We start from the raw sequence: 27,804 nt of genomic DNA on the forward strand, positions 1-27,804 counted from the left end.
TGCTATTCCCTGGATACCCATGTAGAAGTATGTTCATGGCTCGTCACTGCCGCCTTGCTGGACGTGTACCTCTTACTCTTGTAATTTTATTTATCGTTAAAGATACGTTTGTATAAGTTAACGTAACTTAACGTTAAGAAACAAATAATGGAGAACTCGTAAAGATATTAAAGGAGTAAAATGAGGGTAGGCTGCTATATGTCTGCCCTTCTAGTGGGGTCTTAATAACGGCTTCTGATCCAAGTATCTGGAGGATATATTTACACATTTCGTATACATAAATACTAAAAAATATACATTTTACATGTACAAATTATTCATTAAAATAATTAATGTCTTAATAAAAACTTGAATTTAATCATAACAAGGAAAATTAGTGAACAAGGAATGCTATCTAGCACAGGGAAAACATGTAAGATATATACACACCGAAAGGTGTATATCTCACTGTATATACATACTGAGAGGTGTATATCTCACTGTATATACATACTGAGAGGTGTATATCTCAGCGTATATACATACTGAGAGGTATATCTCAGTGTATATACATACTGAAAGGTATATATTCTCAGTGTATATACATACTGAAAGGTATATCTCATTGTATATACATATTGAAAGGTATATATCTCAGTGTATATACATATTGAAAGGTATATATCTCAGTGTATATACATACTGAAAGGTATATATTCTCAGTGTATATACATACTGAGAGGTGTATATCTCAGTGTATATACACACTGAGAGGTGTATATCTCAGTGTATATACATACTGAGAGGTGTATATCTCAGTGTATATACATACTGAGAGGTGTATATCTCAGTGTATATACATACTGAGAGGTGTATATCTCAGTGTATATACACACCGAGAGGTGTATATCTCAGTGTATATACATACTGAGAGGTGTATATCTCAGTGTATATACATACTGAGAGGTGTATATCTCAGTGTATATACACACCGAGAGGTGTATATCTCAGTGTATATACATACTGAGAGGTGTATATCTCAGTGTATATACACACCGAGAGGTGTATGTCTCAGTGTATATACACACCGAAAGGTGTATATCTCAGTGTATATACATACCGAGAGGTGTATATACACACCGATAGGTGTATATCTCAGTGTATATACACACCGAGATGTGTATGTCTCAGTGTATATACACACCGAGAGGTGCATGTCTCAGTGTATATACAAACCGAGAGGTGTATATCTCAGTGTATATACATACCGAGAGGTGTATATACACACCGATAGGTGTATATCTCAGTGTATATACACACCGAGATGTGTATGTCTCAGCGTATATACACACTGAGATGTGTATGTCTCAGTGTATATACACACTGAGATGTGTATGTCTCAGTGTATATACACACCGAGATGTGTATGTCTCAGCGTATATACACACTGAGATGTGTATGTCTCAGTGTATATACACACCGAGATGTGTATGTCTCAGTGTATATACACACTGAGAGGTGCATGTCTCAGTGTATATACACACCGAGAGGTGCATGTCTCAGTGTATATACACACCAAGAGGTGCATGTCTCAGTGTATATACACACCGAGAGGTGCATGTCTCAGTGTATATACAAACCGAGATGTGTATGTCTCAGCGTATATACACTGACAGTTTACTTTAATTCTTACTTTAGAGATTATTCTTGAGTGATGGTGAACATGTGACATGCAGCCTTAAGAGGCACGTCAGTTCCCGCGTCTTCTAATAACATGTTCATTTTTCCACTATAATCTACCTTGTCCATAATTACTAAGACATTTACTTGTCTGTTTCGTAAGGTTAAGTCTAAGATCTTTCCTTAACTTATGAATAAAGCTCACACCTCTACAACACAATTGTCCTCAAAGATTTGTTAAATTATACCATGAATTAAGGACAGATCCTGGACTTTATCTTACGAAACAGAGAAAGCAAATGCGATAGTAATTATGGATAAGGTAGATTATAGTGGAAAAATGAAGATGTTATTAGATGACTGGGGACTTACGTGCCTCTTAATGACCCTCGTGTCATAGATAGTAAATAGGCTTTAAAACCAATTAACTAAGCAACCTGTATGTGACAAGTGTTCCCGTGTGGGTCAACACCTGGTTCAACACGTCTGGTCAACACTAGCTCACTCACTCACTCGCTCACTCGTTCACTCACTCGCTCACTCGTTCACTCACTGGTTCACTCGTTCACTCACTCGCTCACTCACTCGCTCACTCACTCGTTCACTCACTCGCTCACTCACTCGCTCACTCGTTCACTCACTCGTTCACTCACTTACTCATTCACTCACTCGTTCACTCACTCACTCGTTCACTCGCTCACCCACTCGCTCACTCACTCGTTCACTCCTTCACTCACTCGATCTTTTCTTAACCTCAACAAAATTCAAAGTGAATAAACCCATGCTTATATTTTTTTAAATTATTTTCATCCCAAGAGTCACGAAGACTTAATATAATTTTGAAAAAAATATAAAGAAGTTCCAGGTCACGTCAACGTACTAAGTCAGTCTTCTGTGTCTATTATTAGCATCATAAAAATACTTAGTTTTTCAAACTAAAATATAAATTAATTACATATGGTGAAAATAAGTCTGTACTGGCTTACCATAACAAAAAAATCGAACTAATACGACTATATTGTACAAAATATTACGATAGTTGCAACCATTAATAATAATAATAATAATAATAATAATAATAATAATAATAATAATAATAATAATAATAATATCTTAATTACTACAAGTACAAGGTATACAGTCCTAGCTGACATCAGTGATATACTAGTATACAGAAAGCCCCTTGTTATGCTGAGTATTTTCGAGCAGATTAGGTCAATTTTGTCGCAGGATGCGACCCACACCAGTCCACTAATACCCAGGTACCCATTTTACTGATGGGTGAACACTGGACAACAGGTGTAAGAAAACACGCCCAATGTTTTGCCCTTGCGGAGGAATCGAACCCGGACCCCTCAGGGTGTGAAGCGAGAGCTAACTACCAGGCCACGAGCCACCTCAAGTCACCTATGTATTATTATTATTATTATTAAGCAGCGCTAAACCCACAGGACTCATACGCACAGCGCCTGGGAGACCGGAAGCCAGCGGGGGGACTCGGTCAGATGACCAAAATCTCCAACGGCGGGTCGTCACATGACTAAGATCCGCGTCAGGAAACACTTGTCCTGTAATGAGGCTTAATTCGAGGAAGCAATAGGGTAGCTCCAATTCCATGGGTAAAGATCCCTTATCCATCATCAAGGCGCTCCTCTTAATGATAGCTGCAGCTGCTAGACAGGCGTAAAAAAACAACAACTCGCAAACGCCTGGCGTACCTTGGCCAGCCTCCACACAAGTGTCTGGCTCTGGGCCCAGATGTTGTTGCTCCCGTCATGTTACTGTACATTGCCGGGTCAGTTGAGACACAGACATCCATCTTCAGCTTGAGCTAGTTACTGTGCTGCAGCCTATTTAGAATTTAGGTGAACCCAGCTAGGCCAAGGCAATTAATGTTGATCACAACTAATCATATCTGATCACATCACCTGGTCACATCATCTGATCACATCCTCTGATCACATCATCTGATCACATCAACTAGCCACATCATCTGATCACATCATCTGGTCACATCACCTGATCACATCATCTGGTCACATCATCTAGTTACATCATCTGATCACATCCTCTGGTCACATCATCTGGTCACATCATCTGGTCACATCATCTGATCACATCATCTGATCACATCTGGCCACATCATCTGATCACATCATCTGGTCACATCTGATCACATCATCTGGTCAAATCATTTGATCACATCATCTGGTCACATCTGATCACATCATCTGATCACATCATCTGGTCACATCATCTGATCACATCTGATCACATCATCTGGTCACATCATCTGATCACATCATCTGATCACATCATCTGGTCACATCATCTGATCACATTATCTGATCACATCATATGGTCACATCTGATCACGTCATCTGGTCACATCTGATCACATCTGTTCACATCATTTGGTCACATCATCTGATCACATCATCTGGTCACATCTGATCACTTCATCTGATCACATCATCTGATCACATCATCTGGTCACATCATCTGGTCACATCATCTGATCACATCATCTGGTCACATCATCTGATCACATCATCTGATCACATCATCTGGTCACATCATCTGATCACATCATCTGGTTACATCATCAGATCACATCATCTGGTCACATCATCTGGTCACATCATCTGGTCACATCATCTGATCACATCATCTGGTCACATCATCTGATCACATCATCTGATCACATCATCTGGTCACATCATCTGATCACGTCATCTGGTTACATCATCTGATCACATCATCTGATCACATCATCTGGTCACATCATCTGATCACATCATCTGGTCACATCTGGTCACATCATCTGGTCACATCATCTGATCACATCATCTGATCACATCATCTGGTCACATCATCTGATCACATCATCTGGTCACATCATCTGGTCACATCTGATCACTTCATCTGATCACATCATCTGATCACATCATCTGGTCACATCATCTGGTCACATCTGATCACATCTGATCACATCATCTGATCACATCATCTGGTCACATCATCTGATCACATCATCTGGTTACATCATCTGATCACATCATCTGGTCACATCTGGTCGCATCATCTGATCACATCATCTGGTCACATCATCTGGTCACATCATCTGATCACATCATCTGGTTACATCATCTGATCACATCATCTGGTCACATCATCTGGTCACATCATCTGATCACATAATCTGATCACATCATCTGGTCACATCATCTGATCACATAATCTGGTCACATCATCTGATCACATCATCTGATTACATCATCTGATCACATCATCTGGTCACATCATCTGATCACATCATCTGATCACATCATCTGGTCACATCATCTGATCACATCATCTGGTCACATCATCTGATCACATCATCTGGTCACATCATCTGATCACATCATCTGATCACATCATCTGGTCACATCTGATCCCATCATCTGATCACATCATCTGGGCACATCTGGTCACATCATCTGATCACATCATCTGGTCACATCATCTGGTCACACCATCTGGTCACATCATCTGATCACATCATCTGGTCACATTATCTGATCACATCTGGTTACATCATCTGATCACATCATCTGGTCACATCATCTGATCACATCATCTGATCACATCATCTGGTCACATCATCTGATCGCATCATCTGATCACATCATCTGATCACATCATCTGGTCACATCCAATAACATCATCTGGTCACATCTGATCACATCATCTGGTCACATCTGATCACATCATCTGGTCACATCATCTAGTCACATCATCTGATCACATCATCTGGTCACATCATCCGGTCACATCATCTGATCACATCATCTGATCACATCATCTGATCACATCATCTGGTCACATCCAATAACATCATCTGGTCACATCTGATCACATCATCTGGTCACATCATCTAGTCACATCATCTGATCACATCATCTGGTCACATCATTTATATCTCTCAAATGGCTCTGTTGTCTCCATATTTTCCACCTCAGTAATTGACTGAAGAAGCCTACTGTTTAAAAACGGTTATAATAACCAAACTTTCTTAAGGGGTGGACCAGTAAGCCAGCAAAAGGCCTCGGTCAAATGACCAAAAGCTCCAGTGGCGGGTCATCATCTAATCCCCGCGTCAGGAAGCACCTGTTCTGTTTCCTGAAAAACCTTACCTAACCTAACCGTACTGTTTACGCGAAACATTGCGGAATAAAGATACCTAATTGTTGCATGTGTCTTATCAACGTTGAAACGAGTCTGTTATCCATCTGGGTAAAGTGAAGGATATTTTAATTGGTAAATTGTCGTAGGGAACCAGGTGGTGATTGATTTTTCAATGGGATGGAACTTTGCTTCGGTTAGCTAAGGGAATGGTTAACCTAATCCTCCCTACCTTAACCTAACCCTGTCTACCGTAGCCCAACCTCCCCTAAACCACCCTACCTAAACCCAACCCTCCCTACTTTAGCCCAAATATCCCCAACCTACCTTACTTTAGCTCAAAGTTCGCTAACCAATCCTACCCTAGTTCAACCTTCCCTAACCAACCCTACCTTAGCTCGAGCTTCATTAACTCACCCTGCTACCTTAGCCCATCCTTCCCTGACTCTCCCTACCTTAGCCAAGCATTCCCTAACCCACCATATCACAGCGGAGAGGGAGAGAAGAAGAGGATATGTGAGGGGAGGAGGAGAGGTTCTTGGAGAGGGAGAGAGGAGAGATAATGTACCTTTCCAGTTACAGTAAAAATGCTCTAAACCCGTGCAGGTTACACAAATTCAGCATTGCAAAGCAGAGGGAAGTTAATGATATAGGAAAACCGCGTGGAAGGTGACTCATGATCAGCCAGGCTGTGTAGTGCGCACGTTGGTCTGCAACAACCCCATCGATCAGGCAATCAACTTGAGGCCTTTCATTATTAGATCAAAGGTATACACTGCCGACAGGTTGATTAATAAGGCGTGAGGTAAGATACCCAGGTGTTGCACATACCGTATATCTTATTCATCAAGTCCGTTTCAGTCAAAACTTCAGCGTGTGTTGTCTGGGGAAGGTGAAGCTTTTCCCTGAGGAGAGAAGGCGCAGTGAAGGCATAAGGGCGCTGAAAAATAAATAAGAGATCCAAAATGTATTTTTCTTGCTCTTTGATAACACACTTTGAAACGGAAGTAGTCATAAGAATAGATGGGAGCCATTTCCAGCAGCACCAGATGCCACCAAAACTTGACTCGTGATAGCAACTTGAGACTTGGACGCACTCTCTTACCCCCATCATCGATAGATAATGAAATGATACAAGTTGGTTGCAAGAACTTTACAGGAGAGATGCCAACACGTGAAAGGCATAACAAAAGACCACTAGGCTTTTACTAAACCTGCATTCACCCTTAAAAAGGGAAGTGTATCGACAGCTGTGAGGTTGAGAAGCTTTGTGTTTGGTTTGTCCCCCGACCTCAGCGGTCAAGGGAGAGTGAACTAGCCTACTGTTCTTGTCTCAGCGGAAAACACATCAAAGCTACTTGGTATCCCAATGCTGTATCCCCAAATGAATCAAGATTGCTGAGACCGCTGCATCATGGGATGAGAAGACTGTTGCCGATTTTATCACCGGGACTTCCGGGAGCTTCTTACGAATGCTCAGCAGCTCTCCCATTAAGGAGGACAACCTTGACCTGACAAAGAACGCGAAGCAGATTGAGGAGCATAACCAAGTGCTCGTGAACGTTCCTGGTCCCAAGCACAACGAGGCATCAAGAAGTCGAAAATGGGAAATCAGGAGTCATAACTAGGCAACAGTGAGTAGGATATGAGCCTTCCCTCCAACCTCCTCTTAAGAAGAGTGTAATACTCGATGAGAGAGAAACCTGAAAAACTCCCCATCATTCGAGATGGAGTATAACAGGGAAAACATAGCTAGCTTTTATTCCCACTGTGTAACCATCATATAGAATAGAGTAGCAACACACTACTGGTGAATCCAGCTTTGTTTAATAATAATAATAATAATAATAATAATAATAATAATAATAATAATAATAATAATAATAATAATAATAATAATAAACAGATTGGCCAAATATCTCAATGTACTACCGTCTACTGTGCTTAATAATACTCACCGTTTCTCAACATTTTCATCAATTTTCAATGGTTATAAGACACTAAATAAACTACGATCAATATTATGGGTAATCACCACGATATACAGCATATATCTATATCTATATCGAGAGAGAGAGAGAGAGAGAGAGAGAGAGAGAGAGAGAGAGAGAGAGAGAGAGAGAGAGAGAATATGAATGATGCCTGAGAAATGCGAAGCTCAGCGGGAAGACAGTATTCACAGAGTTTAAATTAGAAAATTGTTGTGTCAAGATTAACAGAGAAAGACCCTTCAGGGGCGTCCAGTGTTCTTGCAGGAGAGTCTACAACCCCTGTCAACCATGTCTAACATACTGTTTATCTTCCAGAATATTAAATAATTCTAATTTCTAAATATATTTTTATCTTTCCTTAACTGGTGGTGTTTGCAGCAACAGCAGTTCCTCAGGTATTGTGACTGTTTATTATACATACTACTGCTGCTGCTTCTACTGTACTACTACTACTATTATTACCATCAATACTATTACTACTACCACCACCACTACTATTACTACTAGTACTTCTACTACCACTACTACTATTGCAATTACTACTACCACCGGTACTACAGCTATCACTACTACTACGACTACTACTGTCACTATTACTACTAATAATCTTAAAAATAACTGGATGTACTTCGGTCGCTGCGTAAGCCGAGAAAGGTATCCTCGTCTTGCATAACCCCCACGTACGTCAATACACGTGAAAGGAATAGTGCTGAGTGCGGCACAAGTTTCTAATGCAGTTAAATATTAGCGTTGAAGATTTGAAGTGAATCAGAAGTGGAATTCATGAGTTATCATATCGACACTAATGTCCCAATTTCCCCAAGAAAAACAGCACATTAGGACATATACAGCTCTAAGCTAATTAAAAAAATCTTGATTTTTCTTCATCATATTGGCTGCTGCTTCATTATAATAATGATATATGAACAAGTAGATGTGTAAGACGAATTTTCAACATTTAGATGTTTTTATTTTCGAAAGGTTTCGCTGACAGAGTAAGCTTCCTCAGTCGAATATAGAGGCGACTCAATTTACCACTATGAAGCACCAGCTGTGAAGGTATACTGAAGCAGCTTCCGCTTGTTATCTCACACAGATCAGTATCATAAAATACACCAGCACATTCATATTCAAAAATTAATTTTTTTTATTTCTTCCCATGCAGTACAAAAATAATGTAGTTTGCATAACAAAACATTGTTAGGCACAAGACGAAGCTACCAGTATGCTGCTACACACAATTTGCATTATCGCGTCCTCAGCGTTGAAGGACGAAATCAATTATCGTGTCCTCAGCGTTGAAGGACGAAATCAATTATCGCGTCCTCAGCGTTGAAGGACGAAATCAATTATCGTGTCCTCAGCGTTGAAGGACAAAGTCAATTATCGCGTCCTCAGCGTTGAAGGACAAAGTCAATTATCGCGTCCTCAGCGTTGAAGGACGAAATCAATTATCGCATCCTCAGCGTTGAAGGGCGAAATCAATTATTGCGTCCTCAGGTTGAAGGGCGAAATCAATTATTGCGTCCTCAGGTTGAAGGGCGAAATCAATTATTGCGTCCTCAGGTTGAAGGGCGAAATCAATTATCGCGTCCTCAGCGTTGAAGGACAAAGTCAATTATCGTGTCCTCAGCGTTGAAGGGCGAAATCAATTATTGCGTCCTCAGGTTGAAGGGCGAAATCAATTATCGCGTCCTCAGCGTTGAAGGACAAAGTCAATTCAGTCAGCCACTCAGAAATTATCGGATGACAGCCATCATTTCAATATTCAATTTCTTCCATATAAAACGCAGTATAGGACCAACAAAGACCAAAAAATAATCCAAACTTTTCTCTAAATAAGATTTACCGGCGTTTAAAGTTTAAGTACTTACGTAATTTTGTTTTATTTAACTTTTGGGTACATAAAATACATTTTTTTACAATGATATTAAGAGCACACAGATATTAGGTGTACATAAGAGTACATTATGTATATTTAACCTACGATAATGTAATAAAGTCAGACACTATGACTTATGGATATAATTTTGTACAATACCGACAAGTTGATAAATGAGACACATGTGCATCAGTTTGGTATTATTATTATTAATATCCTTATTTACTACAAGTACATGTACAAGCTGACATCAATGACATACTACTATATAGAAAGCCGCTTGTTATGCTCAGCATTTCGGGCAAATTAGGTCAGTTTTGTCCCAGGATGCGACCCACACCAGTCAAATAACACTTAGATACCCATTTTACTGATGGGGAACATATACAACCGGTGTAAAGAAACGCGCTCAATGTTTTCACCCTCGCCAGGAATTGAGCCCAGATCCTCGCCGTGTGAAGCAAGAGCTTCAGCCACCAGGCCACAGGGCACCTGGGTAACTTTATTCCGAAAACTTTCGCCTACAACGCAACTTCTTCAGTAGAACACAGAGGAAGCAGCACAAGCAGTAGAACTGTAAATTCGATGAAATCAGTTCATCACCCTCGGATACATAGTTTTGATGGTCAGTCCCATAGCCTGGAACAATGCTGAAAGTTTGAAGCCTATAAGAAAACACATTCTCTAGTAACTGATTTGAATCCAACGATTTCAGATTTTTTAACTATTTTATCAAAATTTCAAATTTGCACACAAACATAGTCTAAACTTATACAGTGTCTTCCTTCTTATGAAATGCATAAACGTTAACATTTTAAAGACGATCAGAAAAGGCCTTTTATTTATTGAATGTATATCAGCATCACCATTTACTTAATGCGTCAGACTGGGACTCATGGAGGCCACGGAACTTGCTTTCTCGAAAAAAACGCAACAGTGCTGAGGCATTTTCCAGTTGTCTCATTGATTCCAACGATTCCTCGTTGTTTTAAGTAATCTGGTATATTGACAGGTTTATCCACACACAAATGGGTGCTATCCCATCCGTAAGATGCATCAACCATTAAATATTGAAGCCGTTCAGAAGAGGCATACTGAAATATGTCAAATGTGAGTTAATGGTAATGAAAATTTCACGATGTTTTACATGCAAAAAGTGACAAATGTGCATCTACGCGCCAGTTTCACTCCCACCGTCGTTGAAGCAAGAGACATCTTTTCTGAGCGTTAGAAGCTAAGCAGCAGAGGTTTTTACGGCTTTTTACGGTGGCCCCGTGCCCTGGTGGCTAAAATTCTCGCTTCACACGGCGAGCGTCTGGGTTCGATTCCTGGTGAGGAACATAGGGCGTGTTTCCTTACACCGGTTGTCTATGTTCCCCCATCAGTAAAATGGGTACCTGGGTGTTAGTCGACTGGTGTGAGTCGCATCCTGGGACAAAACTGATCTAATTTGCCCGAAATGCTCTGTATAACAAGCGGTTTTCTATATAGTAATATGTCATTGATGTCAGCTAGGGCCGTATACCTTGTACATGTACTTGTAATAAATCAACATTATTATTATTATTATTATTATTATTATTATTATTATTATTATTATTATTATTATTATTTTGAAATTTATGGGAGCCATTCCACGAGTCTTGGGATGAGTGCTACAACTTGGGCCATGGGGCACCTGCCCATGCCAATAGCTTCATGAATTTTGCCTAGTTATTATACACAAGCGTTGACAGTTTGAATGAGACCGAATGATGAACGAAATACAAACGAAACTTTGAAGGGAAAATAAAACATAAAATAATAAAGGAAAATAATCAGGCAACTACTTACAGATCTTTCGAGGTTAAGTAATGTTTGTCAGGAAAGAAGACAAGTGTTTCCTGACGCGGGTCTTAGGCATATGATGATCCGCAACTGGAGCGTTTGGTCATTTGACCGAGGTCTTCCGCTGGCTTACCCCTCCACCCCTTTAAAAATTATGGTTATGATTATAATCATTAGATCATGAATCAGTGTGATTCATCATTCAGTAGACGGGGTTCCACTGGCCAGGAAGCTCAGATATGTCACACTCATATATGTCTATTAGCCAGTGATCACTCACCACCTGTGTATCATGAATCAATGGATGGGTGCCTCCTACTGGCTAGGCTTCCCCACTCAACCTTTAAAGCGGAACCAACTCTCCACTATCAATGGTAGACACTGGACCCTCGCGTCTCAAGTCTTGCTGCTTCCTGGAGTGACGAGGCTCTTCTCTCTCTACCCCACCCCCGTCTCTCTCTCTCTCTCTCTCTCTCTCTCTCATGTTTGTGCATGAAGATACACGTTGTACAATTGTAGAACAAGCGTGTTTCGGACAATGTTTCGCTCTTCTTAGAGCTTTATGAAGCTCTATAAAAGCCAGCTCTGCAACTTCATATCTGTTCTTACTCCAACGTTTGTCCTCATACTCCAAACTTTGTCCTCATACCCCTCAAGGAAGGTTCCTTGATGTTGGTGAGGGGCTCTTGATTTAGGGAATTGGATCTGTGCTCCAGTTCCCCGAATTAAGCCTGAATGCCTTCCACATCCACCCCCCAGGTGCTGTATAATCCTCCGGGTTTAGCGCTTCCCCCTTGATTATAATAATAATAATTTATCCTCATACTAACCTATACACGTAACATTCAAGAATACTGCAATGTATAAATTTGGGATGGATTAAAGTTGTTGTTTTTAGTGTATATATACCAAGAGATGTGCAGTCTCTGGTACATACAGTGAGAGATGCGCATCTTCTGGTACATTCGCTGAGAGACACAACTTCTGGTAAATGCATTGAGAGATATACATCTTCTGGTGCATAACACTGAGAGATATGCATTTTCTGGTACATACATACGCTGAGAGATATACAACTTGTGGAAAATACTGTATATTCTCCAAAAATAAAGTGTATTTTGTATGTAAATCAGTGTAATATATTGTAGGTAATAAAAATTAATTTGTAAATAAATAAAGAACCAGCGATGGGTGAGCATCGCTGGGGAGGAGACGCCATTGTTTTGAATGTGGTAAAGACACATTAGTGAAATGTGCATAAGTTTTCGTCGCTCTAGGGGTTATATTGGGCTTAAAACCTCTCAAATAGGATCCGAAATTGTTGGATTTGCAGTCCTGCATAACGTGAGCATTAAGCAGATGGACAGGACAGCTTTGGAACCCCAGCTAAGTAATGTCTATTTTGTGTTGAAATTCTGGCCAGTATTTTCTTCATAATTTAGGCAAGGGGGTTTGTATGACACACCGTAATCTCCAAACTAATTGGTGAGTCTTATTATTATTATAAATTCTCCTTCAATGTATATGTATTCACATTTTAAATTTAACATACAGTCCACATATTTATATTAATATTTTTTACCAGAATTCCTGGTGATGTATATTTCATTTGAAATTAATATAGGTCCAGAGTGACTTGTGGAGAGATAGATTATCGTAGGTATCGAAGGAGGACATTTTTTGCGACCTAGGTGTCCTAAAATTCCTACTTGTCTCTGTAACCTTGATAAAGAATAATTATCTTTGTTACCATTATTGGTATGTATCTTATGAGTTACATCCAGGTAAATTTAATTTTCCACACAACTCTTGATCATATAAAGTGGTATACAATGCCAATAAGTTGATAAGTAAAACCCTTGTGCAACACTAGAAATCTTTAGTGGACGTAAAGGTTTGCCTGCGCTACAGGCTCAAACAGTTGAATACAGCGATGCAGGAAGAGAGAGAGAGAGAGAGAGAGAGAGAGAGAGAGAGAGAGAGAGAGAGAGAGAGAGAGAGAGAGAGAGAGAGAGAGAGAGAGAGAGAGAGAGATCTGTAATTCATGTGATCTACGGATTCTGAGGAAATATATTTACAGAGAAGAAAGTGTTTAACAGAAAAGGTAGACTTGGTGCACACAAGTCTATTACTGTTAATTCTCAGAATTCAGAATGTGAACATATACTTTTTTTGACCATCATTAAGATGACATAGTAGACACACAGCTGAAATACTCTTTAGACTATATTATCTATCTATGGAGATTATATACATTTAACCCTCAACTCTGCTAGAGTAAGATTTACATACACAGAATGATGGTCATCATCTCCAGGAAGCTGAAGCACTGGCAGGAAGATTGGTGCTTATATACTGGCATTTCTGATTGGCTTAAAACTTTCAAAGCTTCTGTTTTTTAGTGGAATGTTCGAATTAATTCTGAATTGTGTAGATGCCAATTTACATTTTTTAAAGAAAGTGGGGCTTTAGATTCCATCCTGTAAATGCCTCTTAACTTGTTAATGCCTCTTAACTTGTTAATGCCTCTTAACTTGTTAATGCCTCTTAACTTGTTAATGCCTCTTTTGATTAGTTTCATCTCTTCATCGCTGATATTGAACCGCATTAGAAACTTTATCTACTCTCTGTATTATTGTTTTTGTGTGCACTGAGGCAGAGGTGATATAAATGGTTTAGAAAACCGAGAAGTCGAAGAACTGATGGACTGAGCACATCGACTCCAGGCAGAGAGACTGATTACCTCATTCTCCTCATCTTTCACCGTTCTTCTCTCTTTGGACTGAAGAATCCACATTCTTCAACCGAGGTAGAAAGAGCTGGGCTTATAGAACACGGGATACCTTTCCTAGATGGCTTAGCCACCGCAAAATATTGACTTATTATTATTTGTAGTAACTAACCGGGAGATACATTAATGCTAATGCATTAAATGTGTTGAAACATGAGTAATAGTTTGCATAAAGGCGCCGCTAACATCCTTAACAAAAAATGTAACATGTCTGGGAGTATTTAAATTCCCTGGTGAGCTGCAGTGTTCCAGCGACTTATTGTTCTCTCCTCAGTGTGTCAAGAGATGCTTAAGTGCAGCCACAAATGAATTCCAAAAGGAGCTCGGAACCTTCTCAAGGTTGAGACCAATGTTTTTTTATGGGAAGCTTTGTGCCTCTCCTTTCTGCTTTTGTATGTGCACACGGGGGAAGAATGTTATTACTAAAGATATGCATAATTATGAGCTTACAGACGTAGGGAATAAACAAACTATCAGGCTCTCTCTCTCTCTCTCTTTCTCTCGTTCTCAGCCAGGCTCGCCCTCCCACCTCTGCAATCTACATAATATTTAACTGCAACGTGGAAAATGCACAATACGCACATATACTTAAAATATCAAAGAATTAAACGAGAATATCTAATATTAAATTTCACTTTTAAAGCTTCATATTCTGGAAGTCCTGATTGGTATCTTCCTCAAGGCTTACAGAATACGTAGCCCGGAGTTTCTTAAGGACTAGTGCAACGCTGTTACCGAGAGTCACAAAACTCAACTTTCCCTCTCACTTTTTATCTTAGACTAAAGGTTTAAAACACATGATACACTAAATAACCATAGTGTAAACACAGATATCAACCAAACGCACCAGCTTACAGGAAGGGTAGCCAACACCATACCCCGGGATCTGATACAAAGCAAAACCAACGTGGTTATTGCATCTAATATCATACTTGTATTGAGCAGACCAAACTCCAGTCACCAGCACAACACCGAGGTAGATCCTTTGTGAGGGATATGATAAACTATATCGCTGAAACAGCATGGACGCTATACACTCCCTGCACATGAGTTCGTGAGGTGTACGTGTCTCTTCGTGTTATACACGAAGAAACACGTACACCTCACGAACTGGGCATTCATAGAACTATAAAAAAGTAAGACAACAATTCTAGAAAGCATTGTTTTTTAAAAGCAATCATACAAACCTCCAACGCTATAGAGAAGAATCAAAAGATATTTACTATTGCCAAAGCCACTTGCCAAAGTTACCTTAAACAACAAAACTCAATAATAAGCACAGGTGATGCCGCCGCCCACGTCCTTCACAGCCATTAATGACATGTAAGCCTGACTGACCTCTTCAACTTGTAACCTTTTATCCATGACTTTACATGTATTAAATATCTTGTAACATTACACTATACATGGCTTGACAATGCTCCACCCAAACTGAAAAAGTCGCCAAAAATAAAATTGTCTCTACACATTTTTTTTTTGGCCAAACTTGTCAGTAATACCTCATACTCGACACAGAAGCACAATCTACTACTATCCCGACTCAGGACTATCTACTATAATTGAGATAGTTGAAGCAAAGTCTAAGTGAACTCTAGGGGCCACAACATTAGCAGTGTAAACATTGAAGAGTGAAAAGTTGAAGTGTTAAGATCTCGTAGGCTACACTGTTATCAGCAGAAACACTAAATGGGAACTATCTCGCTGAGAATGTGTACTTGGTTACACCTTACGACGCTCTCCATCATGTCTAATTGAACACATAAGAAGCACAAGGCACAGTCATATAGCAATATACAACCTAGCCTGGGACGCACTCGCTATCTCTGACGTGGGTGTGCACAGCACACATTACAACGCGCCCTCAGAATGTTGACTGGGCACCATGCTGCTTATCGAGGCGTTCTTTCTAATATTCTTATATGTTGTTAAGTACACGTCGCTGTAAGTTTATTCAATTCATGGAAACCTTGTAAATTAATGACTAGATGCACGTTGATATGCTAAAATAACGTCTTGAAATTTAGAATAATCTATACGTGATTACTCAGCTGTACCCATAACAAGAATGTTATGGTTGTGATGTCCCGTCTGCAGTGTTAATTAATCTTTTATACAGATTTGTTAAGTTTCAGTAACTTTGGTATTTACACACACACACACACACACACACACACACACACACACACACACACACACACACACACACACACACACAAGCATTCATTCCGGGGCCAGGAGCTATGAATCGACCCCCGCAACGAAAATTAAGTGAGTACAAGAACAATACCAAAAATAATATATGACAGGGTACGCCGACAAGTAGAGTACAAGAGCAGAGATCAATAAACTTTTAATGAAATTGTATAGAAGTACATCATAGACAACGGGACTAGATAAGGTGTCACCTTGGGTTCTGCGAGAGGGTATGGAAGCAAAGTCTGAACCACTAGTTATGATCTGTAATATGTAATCTTTATATTTAAGAAAGGAGACAGCCGGGAAACGTTGAACTGCAGACTAGTGTCTCTGACATGCATACCTTGCAAGGAAATGGAGAATATTCAAAGGAAAATGTTGAGTACTTGAAAAGGAGTGGTTTCATAAACAGTTACCAGGACGGGTTCTAAGATGGTAAATCTATTGAAGTTCTATGACAAAGTAACAGATGTGAGACACGAGAGAGAGGGTTGGATGGATTCTTTTTCGTAGACGTAAGGAAAACATTTGATACTGTACGCTACAAGCAGCTGAGGCAGCAACTTGAGGTGAAGGCATGAATAACAGGGAATGTACTCCGCTGTATCAAGGAGTACCTTAGGAGAAGGAAACAGAGTAAATGTCAGAAAGAAAAGTCAGAATGGGAAGAGTAACTCGCGTGAGTTCCACAAGAACTGGTATTAGAACCAGTACTGTTTCTAGGCTATGTAAAATGACATACCAGATGGAATATAATCATTTGTATCCCTGTTTGTCGATTATGTAAAACTAATGAGGAGAATAAAATACAGATGAAGACATAGAAATGATAAAAATGGATCTAGACAAACTGCAAGATTGGTCGAATAAGTTGCTGCTTGAATTCAACCTCAAAAAATACAAAGTTATGAAGATTTGGAAAGGGTGCGAAGACCGGACAAAGAGTATAAACTCATGGGACAGAGAGTGCAGACCTCACTCAAAGAGAAAGACCTCGGGGTGAGCACAGTGCCCAGTCTAACACCAGACGCTCACATCAGCTGAACAAACTCTGCGGCCAATGCACCTACGAAAATTTTTAACGTAGCCCCCAGGAATCTCAGTCATTCCTGACCCTTCATATAACACAGTAGGACCGCCGTATCCGCGGTTTCGGGTATCAGCTGCCTCGTAACTTATCTCCCGCGGATACGGGGGTCCAACTGGAGTTCGTACAAGTCACACATATTTGCATAACACAATGAATCAGAAGGGCGCATTTATTTTGCATAACATTAGTGGCTGTGTTTTATGAATGTGTATGTGAATAAAAATGTTTATACATAAATTAATTTTTATTAATGTTGGTGCAAAGCGGCCGAGGTCAGAGGCAAACATGACATGGTACAGCTCTACACAGAGCCAAACATGAAGATAAAGCTCTACACAGAGAGAAACATGACATGATACAGTTTTACATAGAGCCAAACATGACCTGATAAAGCTCTACACAGAGCCAAACATATGATAAAGCTCTACAAAGAACCAAACATGACATGGTAAAGCTCTATACAGAACCAAACATGACATGATAAAGCTCTATACGAAGCCAAACATGACACGATAAAGCTCTACACAAAACCAAACATGACATGATAAAGCTCTATACAGAAAAAAACATGACATGATAAAGCTCTACGGAGAACCAAACACGATAGAGCTCTATACAGAGACAAATATGACATAATAAAGCTCTACACAGAGCCAAACATGACACGATAAAGCTCTACAGAGATAAAAATAATAGGCTAAAACTTTATAAAAAGCCAAACATGCTCTACACAGAGCAAAAATGACACGAAACACGACTTGATAAAGCTCTACAGAGAGCGGGTGCCATGATAAAGCTCTACAGAGAGCGGGTGCCATGATAAAGCTCTACAGAGAGCGGGTTCCATGATAAAGCTCTACAGAGAGCGGGTACCATTATAAAGCTCTGCACAGAGCGAAACCTGAGTTGAAAAACAGCTGTATCCAGAGCATACCTGAACCCAAGATAACATAACCAGATACTTGAGGAAATATGCATCACTGTTATATTTAAGAATGACGGTGAGAGGTCGTGAAGCAGCATCCAAGAGCATCACTCTCTGGGATATCATGATATGCTAGTTGGTATGTGTGTGTGTGTGGGGGGAGGAGGATGCTGGTATCTGCATCTTGAAGGTGGTCCAGGTGTGTGAACGACCAGGGTCGGATATGAGTCAATACTGTCACTTATAACTAGAATGTAAGCACAGGTAGGTGTGTGTGTGTGTGTGTGTGTGTGTGTGTGTGTGTATGTGCGCATATAGTATTTCCATCGCTATGTAAACAATTCACGGAACGGGGTGGGGGTTGAACCCCGTGGCGAGTGAGTCCAAAAAAAGTCCAGGCCAATGGTTTGTTTATTACCACGTTTAAACAGTGTTGAACAACACAAATACCAAGCTAGGACAGTGACTTGCACCAGCTACCCTGGTCTACACACCCACACAACACCAACAGTTTAATACCAGGCACCCTGGTCTACACACACCCACAACACCAACAGTTTAATACCAGGCACCCTGGTCTACACACACCCACAACACCAACAGTTTAATACCAGGCACCCTGGTCTTCACACACACACACAACACCAACAGTTTAATACCAGGCACCCTGATCTACACACACCCACAACACCAACAGTTTAATACCAGGCACCCTGGTCTATACCCACCCACAATGGTGTTCAACACCCACAACACCAATCACTTACACCAGCCACCCTGGTCTACACCCACCCACAACACCAACAACTTAACACCAGCCACCCTGGTCTACACCTACCCACAACACCAACAACTCAACACCAGCCACCTTAGTCTACACACACCCACAACATCAACAACTTAACACCAGCCACACTGGTCTACACGCACCCACAACACCAACAACTTAACACCAGCCACCTTGGTCTACACACACCCACAACACCAACAACTTAACACCAGCCACACTGGTCTACACCCACCCACAAGACCAACAACTTAACACCAGCCACCCTGGTCTACACCTACCCACAACACCAACAACTCAACACCAGCCACCTTAGTCTACACACACCCACAACACCAACAACTTAACACCAGCCACACTGGTCTACACGCACCCACAACACCAACAACTTAACACCAGCCACCTTGGTCTACACACACCCACAACACCAACAACTTAACACCAGCCACACTGGTCTACACCTACCCACAACACCAACAACTCAACACCAGCCACCTTAGTCTAGACACACCCACAACACCAACAACTCAACACCAGCCACACTGGTCTACACGCACCCACAACACCAACAACTTAACACCAGCCACCTTGGTCTACACCCACCCACAAGACCAACAACTTAACACCAGCCACCCTGGTCTACACCTACCCACAACACCAACAACTCAACACCAGCCACCTTAGTCTACACACACCCACAACACCAACAACTTAACACCAACCACACTGGTCTACACGCACCCACAACACCAACAACTTAACACCAGCCACCTTGGTCTACACACACCCACAACACCAACAACTTAACACCAGCCACACTGGTCTACACCCACCCACAACACCAACAACTTAACACCAGCCACACTGGTTTACACCCACCCACAACATCATGACTACCACCAGCTCACTCCTCCCACACACTCCCACCTCTTACGTAACAAGTCACGATCTGCGTCACGGTATGTGACATCCTCCCACCAATACCATTAACTAACTAATTTCTTTCACTCCCGCAGCTTGAGAGCCAAAACCCACCTCAGCTTCACCTTTATAAAGCTGAACTGAGAATATTCTGATGCAATACGTGTCAGTCACTAGCTTCAGTTAGAACCTGGGTTATTTCTTCAGCAGATTTCAACATGGTTCATTTCTGAACGCTCGAGATATATCGAGATAATAGGTTAGGTTAATGTATATTTAAGCATCTGCCTAGCATAGATCAGTAGCATCTGCCTAGCATAGATCAGTAGCATCTGCCTAGCATAGATCAGTAGCATCTGCCTAGCATAGATCAGCAGCATATGCCTAGCATAGATCAGTAGCATCTGCCTAGCAAAAATCAGTAGCATTTGCCTAGCATAGATCAGTAGCATCTGCCTAGCACAGATCAGTAGCATCTGCCTATCATAGATCAGCAGCATATGCCTAGCATAGATCAGTAGCGTCTGCCTAGCATAGATCAGTTGCATTTGCCTAGCACAGATAAGTAGTAGATGCCTAGCACAGATCAATAGCATCTGCCTGGCATAGACCAGTAGCATTAGCCTAGCATGGGTCAGTAGCATCTGCCTTGCACAGATGAGTAGCATCTGCCTAGCATGGGTCAGTAGCCTGTGCCTAGCACAGATCAGTAGCAACTGCCTAGCATGGATAAGTAGCAGTTGCCTAGCATGGGTCAGTAGCATCTGCCTACCATGGATCAGTAGCAGTTGCCTAGCATGGATCAGTAGTAGTTGCCTAGCATGGATCAGTAGTAGTTGCCTAGCATGGGTCAGTAGCATCTGCCTAGCGTGGGTCAGTAGCATCTCCCTAGCATAGATCAGTAGCATCTGCCTAGCATAGATCAGTAGCAGCTGCCTAGCATAGATCAGTAGCATCTGCCTAGCAAAAATCAGTAGCATTTGCCTAGCATAGATCAGTAGCATCTGCCTAGCACAGATCAGTAGCATCTGCCTAGCATAGATCAGCAGCATATGCCTAGCATAGATCAGTAGCGTCTGCCTAGCATAGATCAGTTGCATTTGCCTAGCACAGATAAGTAGTAGATGCCTAGCACAGACCAATAGCATCTGCCTGGCATAGACCAGTAGCATTAGCCTAGCATGGGTCAGTAGCATCTGCCTAGCACAGATGAGTAGCATCTGCCTAGCACAGGTGAGTAGCATCTGCCTAGCATGGGTCAGTAGCCTGTGCCTAGCACAGATCAGTAGCAACTGCCTAGCATGGATAAGTAGCAGTTGCCTAGCATGGGTCAGTAGCATCTGCCTACCATGGATCAGTAGCAGTTGCCTAGCATGGATCAGTAGTAGTTGCCTAGCATGGATCAGTAGTAGTTGCCTAGCATGGGTCAGTAGCATCTGCCTAGCGTGGGTCAGTAGCATCTCCCTAGCATAGATCAGTAGCATCTGCCTAGCACAGATCAGTAGCAGCTGCCTAGCATAGATCAGTAGCATCTGCCTTGCACAGATCAGTAGCATCTACCTAGCATAGATCAGCAGCATCTGCCTAGCATAGATCAGCAGCATATGCCTAGCATAGATCAGTAGCATCTGCCTAGCAAAAATCAGTAGCATTTGCCTAGCATAGATCAGTAGCATCTGCCTAGCACAGATCAGTAGCATCTGCCTATCATAGATCAGCAGCATATGCCTAGCATAGATCAGTAGCGTCTGCCTAGCATAGATCAGTTGCATTTGCCTAGCACAGATAAGTAGTAGATGCCTAGCACAGATCAATAGCATCTGCCTGGCATAGACCAGTAGCATTAGCCTAGCATGGGTCAGTAGCATATGCCTTGCACAGATGAGTAGCATCTGCCTAGCATGGGTCAGTAGCCTGTGCCTAGCACAGATCAGTAGCAACTGCCTAGCATGGATAAGTAGCAGTTGCCTAGCATGGGTCAGTAGCATCTGCCTACCATGGATCAGTAGCAGTTGCCTAGCATGGATCAGTAGTAGTTGCCTAGCATGGATCAGTAGTAGTTGCCTAGCATGGGTCAGTAGCATCTGCCTAGCGTGGGTCAGTAGCATCTCCCTAGCATAGATCAGTAGCATCTGCCTAGCATAGATCAGTAGCAGCTGCCTAGCATAGATCAGTAGCATCTGCCTAGCAAAAATCAGTAGCATTTGCCTAGCATAGATCAGTAGCATCTGCCTAGCACAGATCAGTAGCATCTGCCTAGCATAGATCAGCAGCATATGCCTAGCATAGATCAGTAGCGTCTGCCTAGCATAGATCAGTTGCATTTGCCTAGCACAGATAAGTAGTAGATGCCTAGCACAGACCAATAGCATCTGCCTGGCATAGACCAGTAGCATTAGCCTAGCATGGGTCAGTAGCATCTGCCTAGCACAGATGAGTAGCATCTGCCTAGCACAGGTGAGTAGCATCTGCCTAGCATGGGTCAGTAGCCTGTGCCTAGCACAGATCAGTAGCAACTGCCTAGCATGGATAAGTAGCAGTTGCCTAGCATGGGTCAGTAGCATCTGCCTACCATGGATCAGTAGCAGTTGCCTAGCATGGATCAGTAGTAGTTGCCTAGCATGGATCAGTAGTAGTTGCCTAGCATGGGTCAGTAGCATCTGCCTAGCGTGGGTCAGTAGCATCTCCCTAGCATAGATCAGTAGCATCTGCCTAGCATAGATCAGTAGCAGCTGCCTAGCATAGATCAGTAGCATCTGCCTTGCACAGATCAGTAGCATCTACCTAGCATAGATCAGCAGCAGCTGCCTAGCAGGGATCAGTAGCATTTGCCTAGCATAGATCAGTAGCATCTGCCTAGCATATATCAGTAGCATCTGCCTAGCACAGATCAGTAGCATCTGCCTAACATAGGTCAGTAGCACCTGCCTAGCATAGATCAGTAGCATCTGCCTAGCAAAAATCAGTAGCATTTGCCTAGCATAGATCAGTATCATCTGCCTAGCACAGATCAGTAGCATCTGCCTATCATAGATCAGCAGCATATGCCTAGCATAGATTAGTAGCGTCTGCCTAGCATAGATCAGTTGCATTTGCCTAGCACAGATAAGTAGTAGATGCCTAGCACAGATCAATAGCATCTGCCTGGCATAGACCAGTAGCATTAGCCTAGCATGGGTCAGTAGCATCTGCCTTGCACAGATGAGTAGCATCTGCCTAGCATGGGTCAGTAGCCTGTGCCTAGCACAGATCAGTAGCAACTGCCTAGCATGGATAAGTAGCAGTTGCCTAGCATGGGTCAGTAGCATCTGCCTACCATGGATCAGTAGCAGTTGCCTAGCATGGATCAGTAGTAGTTGCCTAGCATGGATCAGTAGTAGTTGCCTAGCATGGGTCAGTAGCATCTGCCTAGCGTGAGTCAGTAGCATCTCCCTAGCATAGATCAGTAGCATCTGCCTAGCATAGATCAGTAGCAGCTGCCTAGCATAGATCAGTAGCATCTGCCTAGCAAAAATCAGTAGCATTTGCCTAGCATAGATCAGTAGCATCTGCCTAGCACAGATCAGTAGCATCTGCCTAGCATAGATCAGCAGCATATGCCTAGCATAGATCAGTAGCGTCTGCCTAGCATAGATCAGTTGCATTTGCCTAGCACAGATAAGAGGTAGATGCCTAGCACAGACCAATAGCATCTGCCTGGCATAGACCAGTAGCATTAGCCTAGCATGGGTCAGTAGCATCTGCCTAGCACAGATGAGTAGCATCTGCCTAGCACAGGTGAGTAGCATCTGCCTAGCATGGGTCAGTAGCCTGTGCCTAGCACAGATCAGTAGCAACTGCCTAGCATGGATAAGTAGCAGTTGCCTAGCATGGGTCAGTAGCATCTGCCTACCATGGATCAGTAGCAGTTGCCTAGCATGGATCAGTAGTAGTTGCCTAGCATGGATCAGTAGTAGTTGCCTAGCATGGGTCAGTAGCATCTGCCTAGCGTGGGTCAGTAGCATCTCCCTAGCATAGATCAGTAGCATCTGCCTAGCATAGATCAGTAGCAGCTGCCTAGCATAGATCAGTAGCATCTGCCTTGCACAGATCAGTAGCATCTACCTAGCATAGATCAGCAGCAGCTGCCTAGCAGGGATCAGTAGCATTTGCCTAGCATAGATCAGTAGCATCTGCCTAGCATATATCAGTAGCATCTGCCTAGCACAGATCAGTAGCATCTGCCTAACATAGGTCAGTAGCACCTGCCTAGCATAGATCAGTAGCATCTGCCTAGCAAAAATCAGTAGCATTTGCCTAGCATAGATCAGTAGCATCTGCCTAGCACAGATCAGTAGCATCTGCCTATCATAGATCAGCAGCATATGCCTAGCATAGATCAGTAGCGTCTTCCTAGCATAGATCAGTTGCATTTGCCTAGCACAGATAAGTAGTAGATGCCTAGCACAGATCAATAGCATCTGCCTGGCATAGACCAGTAGCATTAGCCTAGCATGGGTCAGTAGCATCTGCCTTGCACAGATGAGTAGCATCTGCCTAGCATGGGTCAGTAGCCTGTGCCTAGCACAGATCAGTAGCAACTGCCTAGCATGGATAAGTAGCAGTTGCCTAGCATGGGTCAGTAGCATCTGCCTACCATGGATCAGTAGCAGTTGCCTAGCATGGATCAGTAGTAGTTGCCTAGCATGGATCAGTAGTAGTTGCCTAGCATGGGTCAGTAGCATCTGCCTAGCGTGGGTCAGTAGCATCTCCCTAGCATAGATCAGTAGCATCTGCCTAGCATAGATCAGTAGCAGCTGCCTAGCATAGATCAGTAGCATCTGCCTAGCAAAAATCAGTAGCATTTGCCTAGCATAGATCAGTAGCATCTGCCTAGCACAGATCAGTAGCATCTGCCTAGCATAGATCAGCAGCATATGCCTAGCATAGATCAGTAGCGTCTGCCTAGCATAGATCAGTTGCATTTGCCTAGCACAGATAAGTAGTAGATGCCTAGCACAGACCAATAGCATCTGCCTGGCATAGACCAGTAGCATTAGCCTAGCATGGGTCAGTAGCATCTGCCTAGCACAGATGAGTAGCATCTGCCTAGCACAGGTGAGTAGCATCTGCCTAGCATGGGTCAGTAGCCTGTGCCTAGCACAGATCAGTAGCAACTGCCTAGCATGGATAAGTAGCAGTTGCCTAGCATGGGTCAGTAGCATCTGCCTACCATGGATCAGTAGCAGTTGCCTAGCATGGATCAGTAGTAGTTGCCTAGCATGGATCAGTAGTAGTTGCCTAGCATGGGTCAGTAGCATCTGCCTAGCGTGGGTCAGTAGCATCTCCCTAGCATAGATCAGTAGCATCTGCCTAGCATAGATCAGTAGCAGCTGCCTAGCATAGATCAGTAGCATCTGCCTTGCACAGATCAGTAGCATCTACCTAGCATAGATCAGCAGCAGCTGCCTAGCAGGGATCAGTAGCATTTGCCTAGCATAGATCAGTAGCATCTGCCTAGCATATATCAGTAGCATCTGCCTAGCACAGATCAGTAGCATCTGCCTAACATAGGTCAGTAGCACCTGCCTAGCATAGATCAGTAGCATCTGCCTAGCAAAAATCAGTAGCATTTGCCTAGCATAGATCAGTAGCATCTGCCTAGCACAGATCAGTAGCATCTGCCTATCATAGATCAGCAGCATATGCCTAGCATAGATCAGTAGCGTCTGCCTAGCATAGATCAGTTGCATTTGCCTAGCACAGATAAGTAGTAGATGCCTAGCACAGATCAATAGCATCTGCCTGGCATAGACCAGTAGCATTAGCCTAGCATGGGTCAGTAGCATCTGCCTTGCACAGATGAGTAGCATCTGCCTAGCATGGGTCAGTAGCCTGTGCCTAGCACAGATCAGTAGCAACTGCCTAGCATGGATAAGTAGCAGTTGCCTAGCATGGGTCAGTAGCATCTGCCTACCATGGATCAGTAGCAGTTGCCTAGCATGGATCAGTAGTAGTTGCCTAGCATGGATCAGTAGTAGTTGCCTAGCATGGGTCAGTAGCATCTGCCTAGCGTGGGTCAGTAGCATCTCCCTAGCATAGATCAGTAGCATCTGCCTAGCATAGATCAGTAGCAGCTGCCTAGCATAGATCAGTAGCATCTGCCTAGCAAAAATCAGTAGCATTTGCCTAGCATAGATCAGTAGCATCTGCCTAGCACAGATCAGTAGCATCTGCCTAGCATAGATCAGCAGCATATGCCTAGCATAGATCAGTAGCGTCTGCCTAGCATAGATCAGTTGCATTTGCCTAGCACAGATAAGTAGTAGATGCCTAGCACAGACCAATAGCATCTGCCTGGCATAGACCAGTAGCATTAGCCTAGCATGGGTCAGTAGCATCTGCCTAGCACAGATGAGTAGCATCTGCCTAGCACAGGTGAGTAGCATCTGCCTAGCATGGGTCAGTAGCCTGTGCCTAGCACAGATCAGTAGCAACTGCCTAGCATGGATAAGTAGCAGTTGCCTAGCATGGGTCAGTAGCATCTGCCTACCATGGATCAGTAGCAGTTGCCTAGCATGGATCAGTAGTAGTTGCCTAGCATGGATCAGTAGTAGTTGCCTAGCATGGGTCAGTAGCATCTGCCTAGCGTGGGTCAGTAGCATCTCCCTAGCATAGATCAGTAGCATCTGCCTAGCATAGATCAGTAGCAGCTGCCTAGCATAGATCAGTAGCATCTGCCTTGCACAGATCAGTAGCATCTACCTAGCATAGATCAGCAGCAGCTGCCTAGCAGGGATCAGTAGCATTTGCCTAGCATAGATCAGTAGCATCTGCCTAGCATATATCAGTAGCATCTGCCTAGCACAGATCAGTAGCATCTGCCTAACATAGGTCAGTAGCACCTGCCTAGCATAGATCAGTAGCATCTGCCTAGGATAGATCAGTAGCATCTGCCTAGCATAGATCTGTAGCAGCTGCCTAGCATAGATCAGTAGCATCTGCCTAGCAAAAATCAGTAGCATTTGCCTAGCATAGATCAGTAGCATCTGCCTAGCACAGATCAGTAGCATCTGCCTAGCATAGATCAGCAGCATATGCCTAGCATAGATCAGTAGCGTCTGCCTAGCATAGATCAGTTGCATTTGCCTAGCACAGATAAGTAGTAGATGCCTAGCACAGATCAATAGCATCTGCCTGGCATAGACCAGTAGCATTAGCCTAGCATGGGTCAGTAGCATCTGCCTAGCACAGATGAGTAGCATCTGCCTAGCACAGATGAGTAGCATCTGCCTAGCATGGGTCAGTAGCCTGTGCCTAGCACAGATCAGTAGCAACTGCCTAGCATGGATAAGTAGCAGTTGCCTAGCATGGGTCAGTAGCATCTGCGTAGCACAGATCAGTAGCAACTGCCTAGCATGGATAAGTAGCAGTTGCCTAGCATGGGTCAGTAGCATCTGCCTACCATGGATCAGTAGCAGTTGCCTAGCATGGATCAGTAGTAGTTGCCTAGCGTGGATCAGTAGTAGTTGCCTAGCATGGGTCAGTAGCATCTGCCTAACGTGGGTCAGTAGCATCTCCCTAGCATA

The 27,804-nt window shown here is 42.7% G+C and overlaps 1 protein-coding gene across 6 annotated transcripts in view; it reads right to left on the reverse strand.

Moving 5' to 3' along the window:
• Mctp (multiple C2 domain and transmembrane region protein) overlaps nt 1-27,804 on the reverse strand; it is a 490,516-nt gene that overhangs the window by 104,289 nt on the left and 358,423 nt on the right. The gene's annotated exons all lie outside the window — the stretch shown is intronic.

This window comes from Cherax quadricarinatus, chromosome 35, assembly GCF_038502225.1.
Source record: "Cherax quadricarinatus isolate ZL_2023a chromosome 35, ASM3850222v1, whole genome shotgun sequence".
In the NCBI taxonomy this organism is placed as follows: domain Eukaryota; kingdom Metazoa; phylum Arthropoda; class Malacostraca; order Decapoda; family Parastacidae; genus Cherax; species Cherax quadricarinatus.